Genomic DNA, 14602 nt, shown 5'->3' on the forward strand with positions numbered 1-14602 from the left:
ATTTATCCGAAATAGCATCGTCAAACTCAGCTTTCGTATAAGTTTGTCATCTCCTTGTTAGTTACTAAAATCAGTTGTCATGGCTGTCGTCAACGGAAAGTTCATTTCAGAAATTTTAATCATTTAATGCAATGGAATACAATCTGAGTGGTGATATGTATAATTGAAATCAACAAAATGAGCGATAACAGCTGCATTACATTGTTTCATTACCGGCTAAATGAAACACTTTCAATTTTAAAGATAAGGAAGCCAAAATGGTTCTTTCATTATAAATTAACAAAACCCTGGAAGCGGGCAACGAATTTTGTTCATCCTTTGTATTGTATACGTTTCATTCAGAACACACCTGTTGTTGAAAAGAATAGAAAAGTAAGTACCTTGTTCTTCTCACTTGTGTATATACGTCAGTGTGATATACTGTGGCAGGCTGATGCCAACAAGGGAACAACATATGGAGCATATACATCGCCGTGCCTTTCAATCGACTTTCATCTCATGCTTGTGGCGATCAGCAGTGATTGGCAATTCAAAGTGAGCTTGCCAATGCACGAATTAAAATCTTTTCTCTGAACCCGAACAAGTCGATACATCAAACTACTTGTTGACTATCGATTGCTGACACACAACATTAAATAAAGTGGCAATGATTTGGTTCTGAACCTTATGAAATTTTCGTTACATTAATGAGATTTTTTTTAACTATCAGTAGCTTAAACCAGCGGATTCTAAGATGACAATCTTTGAAAATTGTCAGATGAAGGAGTTTCCTGAAAGCTCTGTGTTCTACACAGGAATTACAGTGATTTTGATTGATTTAATTGAAATATTGTGATACTGCTTTATCCAGTAGTAGGGTGTGATTTCAAGACTTGTGATTTTGTCACTGTGACAGGTTTGTCACTGGTTTCGACTGTGACTATAGTTCCAAAATCACCAAGTCTAGCCGATATGTGACTCATAGCGATGGCGTCTGATGTACATATATGTGACAGCTCCAGAGTTCAGCCAGCTGCAAGTCAGAAGATTTAGGCCGTGGTCACGTTGGAAGCACGCTTGGGCAAGTAAAATGGAATCGCCTGCGTGCCTGAAGAAACAAAATTAGTGAATGTTCGTTTGAAACTATAGGTGGCGCGGCGAAGGTGTTCACACTGGAAGTAAGTTACAAGCGCAAGCTTGTGCACGCTTGTTCACCCGTCTCTGCCGATCAAATAAATCTGTTTTTTTCCAGCACGCTTACACTGTGTGACGTAATATTAATTGTAGCTGTTTTTTTTTTGCGTGATATTTTTTCCACAATGAATGTTGAAATACTAATAGCATGTATTCAAGAAAGCAGAGCAATCTGGGATGCATCTTGTAAGGTTATTCTAAAATAATTAAAAAATAACTCTGACTGTTTAAGAAGATCGCGAAAAATTAGTTTATATTCTCCATCTTCCTCCCTGTCCTTAAAATATTTGTTCACCCATTCATCCCTTAATGCAGTGGTTCTCAACTTTTTTTGACTGACGACACACTTTACTGAACGCCCACGATATCGCGACACACTTATTTTATTATTATTATTATTATTATTATTATTATTATTATTATTATTATTATTATTAATAATAACAATAACCAGTACTTTTTTCTGGAGAAAAAAATGGTGGAACTCTGTGCAGGATATTTTATAGCGGACGGGGAGATGATTACTGTTCACTGCATGGAAATTTTGTCGTTTTTAACTTCCTTTTCGTCCAACTAAGACTTTCAAGATCTAAGCGGAATTCAAAGAAATATATTAAAAACATAGTTATTCACACATATTTCGATTCCATGACGAAAAATGCGACACTGATAGCAACATGTAGTGTCGGACATCCAGTGTTGTAGATAGGTTGATGTTAACACGCAATCGAAAATTGTAAAAAAACAAGCAGCAACTGAAGTGGCATTAGAAAAAAACAACGGTATATGTAAAAAATCCCAACCTACCTATGCGGATGTCCGATAAAAAAAAATATTATAGTTTTTTAAAACTCCCCTATTTAAAATTAATGTGAAGTCTGTGCTCGGTGAGTTGCAGAGACTTTCTCTGTACGTGGCCTTATGATTGAGAAACTGGACTGAGCATTGTTGCAGGTGTTCACGTTTCATTGATAAAGTCTGTCTCAAAATAAAATGTACCATATCAAAGACTTCATTGCAAATAAAAAAATGTGTTGTAAAGAGACTTTCTGGATCTCATAAAATTTATTTTTGAATTCTAAAATTTCGCGACACACCGGTTGGGAACCCTGCCCTAATCCATCCTCATCTATCATTTAAAACTTCAACACTCCATTTTGCAACACTAAATGCTCTTCATCCTGGGAATCCATTTCGACAACTAGACTGGAAATGGAAGCGGTTACTTGCATCCAATGTGACCACACTTCCAGGGCAAGCTTCTAGGCACGCTTGGGCACGCAGGCGCTTCCATTTTACTTGCCCAAGCGTGCCTCCAATGTGACCGCAGCCTAACTTGAAGGACAACATAATTGGGATCTAATTAATTATTATCGTCTGACATTAAAGGTTAGCATTCTTTAATATTAAGCTACAATGCTGTTGCTATATTCTTTCACAAATTATTCATCTAATCATTAGTAAACATTCTTGGCCACACATCGCGATAACACAGCTCAGAGCATGTTTTGTTTTTAGTATATTCGCTGCTGTAATCACTATGGTTGATATGACATGACACAGATATATCAATTCAATTCGCAGAAGAGCGATAAACATCTGTCGACTCTCGTGATGAAAAACATTCACAATCATCCGAACACAAAAATAACACTGTGACAAAATCGCTATTATCTGTCACAGCGATTTTTTCGGAGCTGTAACGCTGTCACACTCCACCTCTAGCTTTAACAACAGTATTTCGAGTCCAGAGACCTTGGAATAATACGCCACAATAATCCAGTTCTCATGCGTCAAAGATGAAGCAGATATTATGCATCTTACAGTTATCAATAATGACATTAAGAGGATTTGGCACATCACAACACTCAATGATAATAATTTCGAGGAAGAACATACGCACCTGACTCAAGTTTCCTTGAACCAAGGCCACAGCCGTTACAGATGTCAAGCCTTTGTGAGTTATCATATCAATATCTTGTTGCTATATCGGGTCCCACAGCGACGAAACAGTTCAGCCAACTTGTGATGTGACAGGTGCTGTTCCCTGCATTATGTTGCACACATGGTCTATCAAATTAACATGTAGAGCAGGCAGACGGCGAACTGTATCAGCAACAGTTATTATGTACCGTACGTAGGGGGCGCATTACTGTAACTATCAGCCAGGAATAGAACTTAAGTCAATGTGGAGACAAAGATTGCGACACTGAGAACGTACTGCACGTCAAATGTATAACACTACTGTCAACCTTGTAATTCTCAGAACCTTGTTAACATCTCATTAACCTAATACAGAGTGTTAAAAAGTATTGAATATTTTGAGTGGTGGTAGTGTTCACCAAAACAAGAAAAAAATCTAATAAATACGGGCCATAAAATTAATATATCACAATATTGAATGCTTTTAAAAATCGAAATCACATTGCAAAATGCAAAGGTCGAATATCCGTTCCACAAAATACTTTCATTTCTTTCATATGGGTGTAAGTCAAATATGGACGATACATGTCAAAAAGAGAAAAATGAAACCAACACATACTGCTTATGATGATCATGATAATAATGTTGATAATAATAATTTTTCAGTACCATCACAGGCAAAATTACAACAATTCTGGTTTTAATCAAAGAAAAGTTATATAATCTTTCTTTTTCTAATGCCACCAGTTGTCTTTCGACATTTCGGGTCTTCTCTCCTGGCAGTGACTAAGATGTAACCCCTGGTCACATATAACAGATTGATTAGCCTAATGCACTTTCAAGACAACAACGTTTATCAATTACACTATGCTGCCATCTAGCGACTGATGGAATTGCATGGAGTAAATAGCTCGCAGCTGTACTTTCATCTAGGGGTAGGTACCAAAAAATTAATTTTCGACAGTGGAGATCCTGATGGTTGTTCTCGTTTATATGTTGCCATTTTATAACATGGGAATGACAATTTGATAGCCTAGTGATCAGGGGTATAACCCACTTCTGAGGTTGGGGCGCCTGGAAGGAGGAGTTACATTACCCCAATGATAAGATAGGATGATCATGATTATGTGGCACCAGGAGAAGTCTTAAATCTAAATTTAACCTAAATTCCACACCATGGACGAACACAGGAATAATTCCCTTAAAAAATTGTGTGCTCTAACCGGGAATTGGATCTGGGACCTCATGAACTCTAGTCAGAAACTCTGACACTGCTGGCCATGACTAAAATCTTTGGAATAAGAAAAATAATTACGACATATTATGCGGTGAATAAACACACAAATTGAGCCAAATAGATGGTGTGGAAGACGATATCAAGACCAGCAGCAACAATGGCAACATCAGACTATGGAAAGCAAAAAGTGGTTTCTTCTTGTTCTTTTTTACCTAGGGATTAGTCTCAAAACCTGTCCCAGCCTCATGTAAGCACCGTTTCCTGTTCTGTTAGATAATGATAAAATGGGCTTCTTTTTCTGCATTCTTCGTACAGCCATTCATTGTGCGTAGGATAACCACCTACTCGTAATATGTTTCGAGCCAATTTATAGAGAATTAGCAATTATTTCTATTGAGAAGAGTTAGTTAAAATACAAGACATGTCTGATGTGTGACAATCATGGCGGTCAAAGACCTGCAGGCGGGACTCGGACCGATTACTTTGTTAGCTCTGTGCCCCCACCGTTGTTTTCCCAAATGTACTTAAGCAGAAAGTCAGGTAATCTCATGGCGAATGCTAGGACACATCTCGCCAAAATACGTCTCGCGTCACCAATTTCATCACTCAAAGTATTTCTAGTTGTTTATTTAACGGCACTGTATTACCTACTAGGTTATTTAGCGTAGATGGAATTGATAATAGATGGCATCTGTCCAGTTGAGGCCGAGGATCTGTCATAGATTACCTGAAGTTCGCCTTACGATTGGGGAAAACCCAGGTATTTAGTTCAAGCGGGAATCGAATTCACGCCCAAGCTCCCGAGCGCAACTTAAGGTCAGCAAGTAAATTTAATTAATTTGCTCGCTGGAAATTTGTTAAAAGTAGTTAGATATATGATGAAAGAGTAATGGAAAGGAGAGAAATTCTCTCCGGCGCCGGGATTTGAACCCGGGTTTTCAGCTCTACGTGCTGACGCTTTATCCACTATGTACTTCGGTACATTATAATAATATATATGATATGCGTAAATCACTTCGTGATTTAAGACGGCGCTTATTCCGTCGGATCCCGGCCAACTAGTCACTCATTACGAGTGCACCTCAGCACATGTGTGGACTTCGGTCCTAGATTCATAGATATCTATGACGTAGTGCAGAGGGCGGCCACCAAAGGGAACCCAAGAGTTGGAACTTAAAACTGAGACGATTCTTCCGACGCAGGGGTGGAATCCGGTGTGGCTTAGTGGATAAAGCGTCAGCACGTAGAGCTGAAAACCCGGGTTCAAATCCCGGCGCCGGAGAGAATTTTTCTCCGTTCCATTACTCTTTCATCGTATGATGACGCAGAATATCTGCATGGAAATATCATATGTACTTCGGTACATTATAATAATATATAGTTAGATATAGCTACACTAAATTGGTAACACTAACTTAAAGCGCGGGAAAATATGAATATTTCTTGCTTTTAATTGGTTATTTTGCGACGCCTTATCAACTGCTGTAGTTATCTAGCGTCTGAATGGTGTGAAGATGATAATGCCAGCGAAATGAGTCCGAGGTCCAACGCCGAAAGTTACCCAGCATTTTCTCGTAAAGAGTTGAGAGAAAACCTCGGAAAAAATCTCAATCGCTTCGCTCGTGGATTTATCGGCAAATCTCAGACCTCTTGTGACATTACTATAGATAAATTTATTGCAGTATTTATAATTTTTAATAGCGAGGAACTTTTTGGGATAGGCATTGTCTCAATTGCCTCCAAATTTCTTCGCCACTGGGTGTTATACTGCAGAATGCGTCAATGAGTTTCAACTCTCGTCCTCAATTTTTTTATTTTTTGTTATTATTTAATGACATTGACTAGCGTTGATGGAATTAGTGATAGTGAGATAGTATTTAGCGAGGTGAGGCCAAAGATTCACCATATAATTACCTGACATTCGCTTTACAACTACGGAAAACCTCGGAAAAAATCCAACCAGATAATCAGCTCTAGTAAGTATCGAACTCACGGTCTAGCGCAGCGCTCATTGCCTGAGCTATGCCGATGGCTAAATTTTACATACATTTTACTGTATTTTAATTCTCATAATTTAGTAACCGGTAGTCAAATTGAAATGTCTCTGAGAAATGTGAAAACAAGGTATACGATAGAACGAGGCACAAAACATTCTTGTCTAGAAATAGTCCTTTATCTATGTTGATTACATATCGAGTTAATGGTTCGTGTTATGATCGACGTGCGCAAATTCCCCCCAGCAGGACATTCCAACATCACAAACATCGGTTCTTACTGCCTTGGCATTAGCACAATTCATGTTCTGGCGCGCTCGATAACGTCCCCCACAAAACACGCCGAATATAGATTACGTGTTTTAACTGTACGCTTGGGGGTGCGATCAATTGGACTGCAGTTATAAAATCGGCAACATTGGATGATTGGGGAGAGGTCGGAAAGATAAATTTAATACAGTTCACAAGGTTCTGACCACACCACGGGACATCTGGTAGCGAAATGTTTTCCCTGAATTTTTAAATATATAAATTAAAATACATTTTTACATAGAGCTGTCGATAGGATAGCACTTTTGATCGGTTAACGGGATATCTTTGACCGTTTAATCGAATTTTTATTAAGTTTGAACAAAAACACCTAATATCGTTTCGTAATATTTCCATGTGCTGTAAAGAAGTACACACGTTTTTGCAAATAATTTTAATTGTCATGGATGTAGGAGGGAGAGTCAAAATGTAACTTTAATAATTATTTTATTAATTGAATATGTACGGCTCGATTCAACGTTATTGGCCTTTGTCCTTGGTTGTTTGCCTAGTGAGCGAGCTGTGTATTGCGTCATAAGAATGAAATTTAATCATAAAGGTGCAAAAGAGAGGAAGAGGGAAGAGGAAGAATAAAAATAATATCTACGCTCGTAGCTGAGGGACACTCATGTCAAGAAAATATAAGTAATCATGACATTGTTTAGTCAACAGACGTAGTGGTTAGTAACGGGACGTGTGGAAGAATATTGTGTTTTTAAGGCGGAGTATACCGCGACATGATAAGAAGAAAGTGTTAGATGTTACGACTGCGCGGCCTGACCTGTGTGACCCAGCCCGCCAGCAGTGATGAGTAACTCGCACTTAGTCTATCTACTTACTTTTTGTAAGGGCCAAAATCCCTGAATCAAGCTGTACAATAAGACTACTGTACTCCAACCACGAGAAAGTCTCCAGGGAATGAGACGGAGCGGGGTGATGCTGTGAATGAATGTTGATGTCATAAGATGTTATAAGGTCACACACGTTGAGTACTCGTATCTCTATTGGCTATCTCTCAAAGCACAAACCATAACACTGATGTACTCATTTTTATACTACACTAGTTACAAAATTATATCACGGTTAATCTCCTGGTCTTTTAATCCCTCCATACAGGAAATAACATATGCAGGAGAGCGCATGATTTTCAAACTCACGTTATAACTCTAATATTATCTATCTCCTTCGCTCCAATAGATGACGCGATAGTAAGCACATTCCTTTCACGGTTTATCTCCTGGTTGGAGAATAGTACAAACACTTTATCACTTTTCAACATAGTCTCAACTACGTTCAATGTAAGTGTTCCTGTTCTACTATGTTAAAAGTGATGAAGTGTTTGTAGTCATTGTACATATTCAATTAACAAAACAATTATTAAGGTTACTTTTTGACTCCCCTCGTATATTTCACACAATTATTAAGAAGCAATTTTGTCGACCTGGTTGGCGAGTTGGTATAGCGCTGGCCTTCTATGCCCAAGGTTGCGGGTTCGATCCCGGCCAGGTCGATGGCATTTAAGTGTGCTTAAATGCGACAGGCTCATGTCAGTAGATTTACTGGCATGTAAAAGAACTCCTGCGGGACAAAATTCCGGCACATCCGGCGACGCTGATATAACCTCTGCAGATGCGAGTGTCGTTAAATAAAACATAACATTAAGAAGCAATTGGCATTGGTTTAGAATACAAAAAGTTTGAAAACACAAAAGTTTCCAGTTTACACTTATTTACAGTCATATCTCTTTGCTGCAGTCAAACACGACAGTATGTTGACAATACTTTACTAGTTCATTTGTTATTCCAGTTTCTTTACCACAGGATACAGACCTCTCTATTAGGTGCTCAAACATTGATTGAGAAGATGAACTGGAAGTAGCAACGTTAATAGACGTAGATTCACCTTAGAACGGATGAACATGTTTAAGATATTGGAGACTACTTGCGCTTGTACTATAGCGTGAGGCAGCGAAAAGTTACCGCACTGTGCAGGGGACGTGGGGGAACAGACTGCCCGCAATCCATTGCTCGACTCACCGGTAAGCTGTAGCAGCGCTGGCGGGCGTTCAGTTTCATTACGGTAGGCCTAAAATTCCCGAGTGGTGGGGATGGAGTGCTCGGACAGCGGGAAGCGTACGAAGTGTTTAGTTTACAAGTGGAGTCATAAATAATACAAATAATGTTCAATAACAAATGTAGTAATGCAACACTACGTAATAACGCGCGCTCAACATACACGTTCCCTGCATAGTGCGGTAACTTTTCGCTGCCTCTCTCTGTATAATTGAACGATTTTTCGTACTTCTTACAAACACTCTTTTTTTATTTCGTCATCTTTCCACAATCTTTTAATTTTAACCCGAAACTTTTACCAATTTTTCCACGCAACGGTTCACAAGCATATCTGCAAATAAATTTACAAATAGGCTACACACAATACAGAATACACTGACCTCCGAATGAACAGCAATCACGCACAATTGATAATCTACAGTACCTAGCCGAAAGCTGAGTTTTGACAGTTTCACAAACAACTAATGGACGATCAGGTAAATGTAGACGAAACAAAAGGATTCAATTCCAAGAAATACCATTAGACTATTCCGATCATTAACCGTCTTCCATTTGTAAACCATTTATCTACCTTCTGGACAACATGTCGGCAAATACAATACGATAAATTACGGTATGTCCTTTCCATTGTTTGTGAAAGTAAATGGACACCGAAGACGCGTTTTCAGAAAAAAAAAAAAAAAAGCTATTAAGGAAGGACTTGTGCGTAGTTGTACTTGCAGTATCATTGTTTTTAGCTTTCTAAAGCAAGAAAACAAAACATCAGTTTACACTAATGACCTGTCAATCATAGATTAAGAGTTTACCGCACAGAATGGTATAAACATTTAGTGATACGTTGACTTCGCAAGGTAGTTATGTTTTCTTCACCGCAAGACAATTTTTAATCGGTTCGATTAATCGATTAAAACACATTTGATCAACCGATTTTTAAATTTAGCGGTTAATCATACAATTCTAAAATCGTGTTAGTTACACTTTATACATTCATCATTGATGTCAATGTTATCGCCATTCTTCATCCCTTGAACTTTCTCCACTCATCAGGCACCTGTCAAGTGGAAGATTTTTCAGCCCTGCAATATTTCTACCGTCTACTGATTTACATAAAATTACTGAATAGGTTGTCCAGAATGTTATACTCAATTAACTAGGAAAATAATGAACAAAACTAAATTATTTACCTTCCAAAATGTATAGAAACTTTTAACGTTCGTTTTCTACTTCAGAGAACCTGAATGTAAGCGCCATTCACAGTTGTGCAGCGATGCTCGATTTCACTTATAGTATGCTACATTGTATTATGTCTAGAGTCATTGTTTCTGTCGCATTGATGATCTTTTCTTGCCGATGATGGAGATTAAAGATTGTCTCTGGATAAATAATGCTCTTCACACAACCCCACATGAAGAAATCCATGGATGTGAATGGTCCTAATACACAACCATGCATTAACCTACAACGTACGTTCTCTTTGGCAGCAACATACACGTTCTCACGAATCTCATTTGATTCATGTGAGCCTCATATTCGCAATTGTAACTATTAACGTTGTCACTCATATGGAACGTACCTTCATCCGTGAAAATTTATCTATTAAATGCATGGTTTTCAAAATTTCCCAATTTTATTTCATTTAACCCGTGAACCACACATGTTTAATAGTATTTTGTACTGCTGTATATTTTCTCTGGCTTCCACAAAGTCCCTGAATCACAGTCATGGATTTCTTCGTGTGGGAATATACAGTAAAAAGAATTTTTATTCGGAAAAATTACTTAGTCTTCAACATATAGCAATCATCACGTCTGACGTGATTCAGAGTGCTTGGAGGAAAATCTACTCGTAGTATTGTTATGTCTGTAAAGCTACTATTGTTCTTTATATTAGACCTAATAAAAGAGAGAATTAAACTATGAGAGCTTCTACATGTTTTAAAATAAAAGTAACTTATTTAGTCCTACTGCCCTGCCCTGTTAGTTATCTGGATACAAAATCCCGAAATTTTATTTCAGTAATTTTGACGGCTATATTGTGGTTTTCAATTTTTATGTGGAATTCCATGTCTCTAATTTTAAATGTAAGTACTTAAATTATTCGTGTGTATACAAAGTGAACTGTAAGTAATGTCATTAATTTCAGGAGGTTATTTTTTTAGATATTTCAAATAAAGTTTCATACAATTTTGTTCGTTTTCGCCTCCTTTTCGAGATAAAAATTGTTTCGTATGAAGATATATTTCATAGCGTGTCTTGGAAAAGACATTGATTTCATTCTGAATACGATTACTCAGTTTAAGAGAGTAGTGTATTCTAATAATAAATGACTGAAAGAATTTTAGATTTGTCTTTTAAATGTGTAGAAATTTAATACGAACAAATGTAACGTTTCTTTCTGCAGAGAAATTTTATAATGTTATATTTATTCGGATTAAATTTCTGCACATTTAAAGGAGAAAACTAAAATTCTTTCGGTCATTTATTATCAGGATACACTGCTCTCTTAAATTGACTAAGCATACTTACTTACTTACTGGCTTTTAAGAACCCGGAGGTTCATTGCCGCCTTCACATAAGCCCGCCATTGGTCCCTATCCCCAGCAAGATTTGTCCAGTCTCTACCATCATATCCCACCTCCTTCAAATCCATTTTAATATTATCTTCCCATCTACGTCTCGGCCTCCCCACTAATACTCTATATGCATTTCTTATTCGCCCATACCTGCTACATGCCCTGCCCATCTCAAACATCTAGATTTAATGTGCCTAATTATGTCAGATGAAGAATACAATGCGTACAGTTCTATGTTGTGTAACTTTCTCCATTCTCCTGTAACGTCATCCCTCTCAGCCCCAAATATTTTCCTAAGCACCTTATTCTCACACACCCTTAACTTCTGTTCATCTCTCAAAGTAAGAGTCCAAGTTTCACAACCATGAAGAACAACCGGTAATATAACTGTTTTATAAATTCTAACTTTCAGGTTTTTTGACACCAGACTGGATGATAAAAGCTTCTCAAACGAATAATAACAGGCATTTCCCATATTTATTCAGTGTTTAATTTGTTCCCGAGTATCATTTATATTTGTTACTGTTGCTCCCAGGTATTTCAATTTTTCCACTTCTTCAAAGGATAAATTTCCAATTTTTACATTTCCATTTCGTACAATATTCTGGTCACGAGACATAATCATATACTTTGTCTTTTCGGTATGACTAAGCATATTCAGGATTAAATCAATGGCTTTCCCAAAACACACTATGAAATGCATCATATAAAATAATTTTTATCTCGAAAAGTAAGCAAAAAACGAGCAAACTATATTAAACTTTTTGGTTGAAATATCTCAAAGAATACCCCCTGAAATGAATGACATTACTAACGGCTCAACCTGTATATTATTTCCATATCAAGATAAAAAATAACTTTTTTTAAATTAACCACTTTTACAGCAGTTACATTGGTGAATGTAAATTCTGGGTTGGCCAATTATTTCTGGAACTCATTGATTATATTACTCGAGTTGTGTGATCTGCCCCAAACAAGCGTGAGAGCAATATAAATCATCCTTAATTTGTGTTTCATCTTACATCAAAAGAGTTTAGTCACAACACTGATCTCACGAAGGTGGCAACACTGCTTCCACCTGCCAATTCTGACGCCCCCGACACTAATCAAGTGTTGCTTGTCACTGCCTTCTTGAGAAACACGCCCCAAGAATTTCCTGGATGGAAGCCCACATTCATATAATCGATTTATGAGGATTCCTGTCGAGGCGTCAAGTCTCTCTTTGGTGATGTCGAACTTGTAATGCAAGAGGATGTGGGCTGTCTCCTGCCAGACGATCTTAGCACCGGTCCACACACACAGGAATCACAAAGTGCCAACGGCGCTCTTTGACATTCACAGATTCCTTAACATAGCTTCAAGGGTGAAGGGGAGGAATTCTAACTTTAAATTTTGGTCCGTTTCGGATATGTCATGTTGCACGGAGACAACAGTGATGAAATCAGAGGATGGCCCAGAGGGGAATTCTCCCCCACCTCCGCCCTGGAAATTCCAATATCTCCCCGACGGAGATATCAGACTAGTTTTAAGTAAAAGAACATATATAATTTATACGGCATTATATTTCAATTCCGACATCCGAATAAGAAGCGGTATGCAGGATGCAGTGAGACTGGCGCAACGTCTCAGATGGAAATGGGGCGGACACGTGAGTAGGATGGACTGCAGCAGGTGGACGTATGCCTCGACCATGTGGGACCCGCGCATTGGGAAAAGAAGCAGAAGACGTCCAAGGAGAAGGTGGTCGGACGTGTTCCGGAGAGAGACTGGAGCACAGTGGACGAGAACAGCGAGGGACAGGCAGGCATGGAAAAGAATGGAAGAAATTACGAACACTATGTAAACTGTGTATAGTTGTGCATTTTTATATAGTTATTTTTGTGTGTGTTAGTTTGGATAGTTTAAGTCCGTGTATAGTTGGTATAGTTCATGTATTTAGTTATTATAATTTTTGTGTTCAATTGTATGGTTTTTGTGTGTTTAGTTTAGATAGTTTTTGTGTGTGTAGACTGTATAATTTATGTGTGCAATTTGTATAGGTTTTTGTGTGTTTAGTTTGTGTGTGAGTTAAGACTGTATACGTGTTCAGTTTGTAAATTTGTTGTGTGTTTTGTGTGGATAGTTGTGTGTTCAGATTATAATTTATGTGTTTAGTTTGCATAGTTTTTTTGTGGATGTTTAATTTGCATAATTTATGTGTTTAGTCTGTATAGTTTTTCGTGTTTAGTTGGTATAGTTTGTTTATGTGTTTAATCTGTAAGCATAGTGTAAGCTCTCTTGGACTTACTTACTTACTTACAAATGGCTTTTAAGGAACCCGAAGGTTCATTGCCGCCCTCACATAAGCCCGCCATCGGTCCCTATCCTGTGCAAGATTAATCCAGTCCTATTCCGAGGCTTATTGTAGGGATTCGTAACAAGCTGTTTTTTACGGTGATGGGTTGTTAGCCCTTCGCCCAACCCCCAAGCTGGAGGATCACTCCTTATCGGTTGTCCACGACTGCTTATTCAATATATTCGCAGCTACCCTCCATATCTGGAGGCCGTCTCCTCTATCCGCAACCTGAGGACGCGTCATGCCGTGGTGATAGGGACCCACAATACATGGGCTCTCTTGGACTGGCTCCCCAAATGTAATAGACCTTCAGCTCACCCTACACTCCTGTAGGAGGCCGTTGCCCTCATGGGATTTTAGGCTTTTCGTATTTCGTATTTCGCATATTTCAATTTTTAACGCTATTGAGGTTCTGGCTGGTATGTACATCTATTATCAGGCAATACATCTCACTTGACGATATGTATCAGAGGAAGAACAATTTTGTTTGTATGCATCTGAAGTCTGTTTAGTGTAATAGCCTATGTAGCTAACTGGCGATGTGCGCAATGGAGAGAGAAAGGAACTGGCCACCCTACCCCATTATCTTCTGGCCTAGTTGCCTCATAAGTGGAGTACCACTTGTGAAGTTCAGACCTGTCTTCGGACAATTGACTAAACAACAACATATTTCAATGTAACATGACTTTTCAATACAGCAACTAAAATAAATTCTGTTATGTAGATTTTCAGGTAGTTAGTTAGTTGTCTTGAAATTTGGTGATCTGTCGGCCGATCTTAATTGGTTGAAATTTCAACAGCTTCAATTTTCAGCCTTGATTGTTACAGTTAAGAAATTAGATGTGCTTTGTTTTTATCAGAGTAATTTTAAGTGTTAGTTTGTTTAGCAGATATAACAATTTCGTTTACTAAAATAGTTTTAGCGTATATAATAAATATAAATATATTAAATGTACGATGGCAAAACAACAGACATTATTTACTTTT

The sequence above is a fragment of the Periplaneta americana genome, chromosome 6 (genome assembly GCF_040183065.1).
Source record: "Periplaneta americana isolate PAMFEO1 chromosome 6, P.americana_PAMFEO1_priV1, whole genome shotgun sequence".
Classification (NCBI taxonomy): Eukaryota; Metazoa; Arthropoda; class Insecta; order Blattodea; family Blattidae; genus Periplaneta; species Periplaneta americana.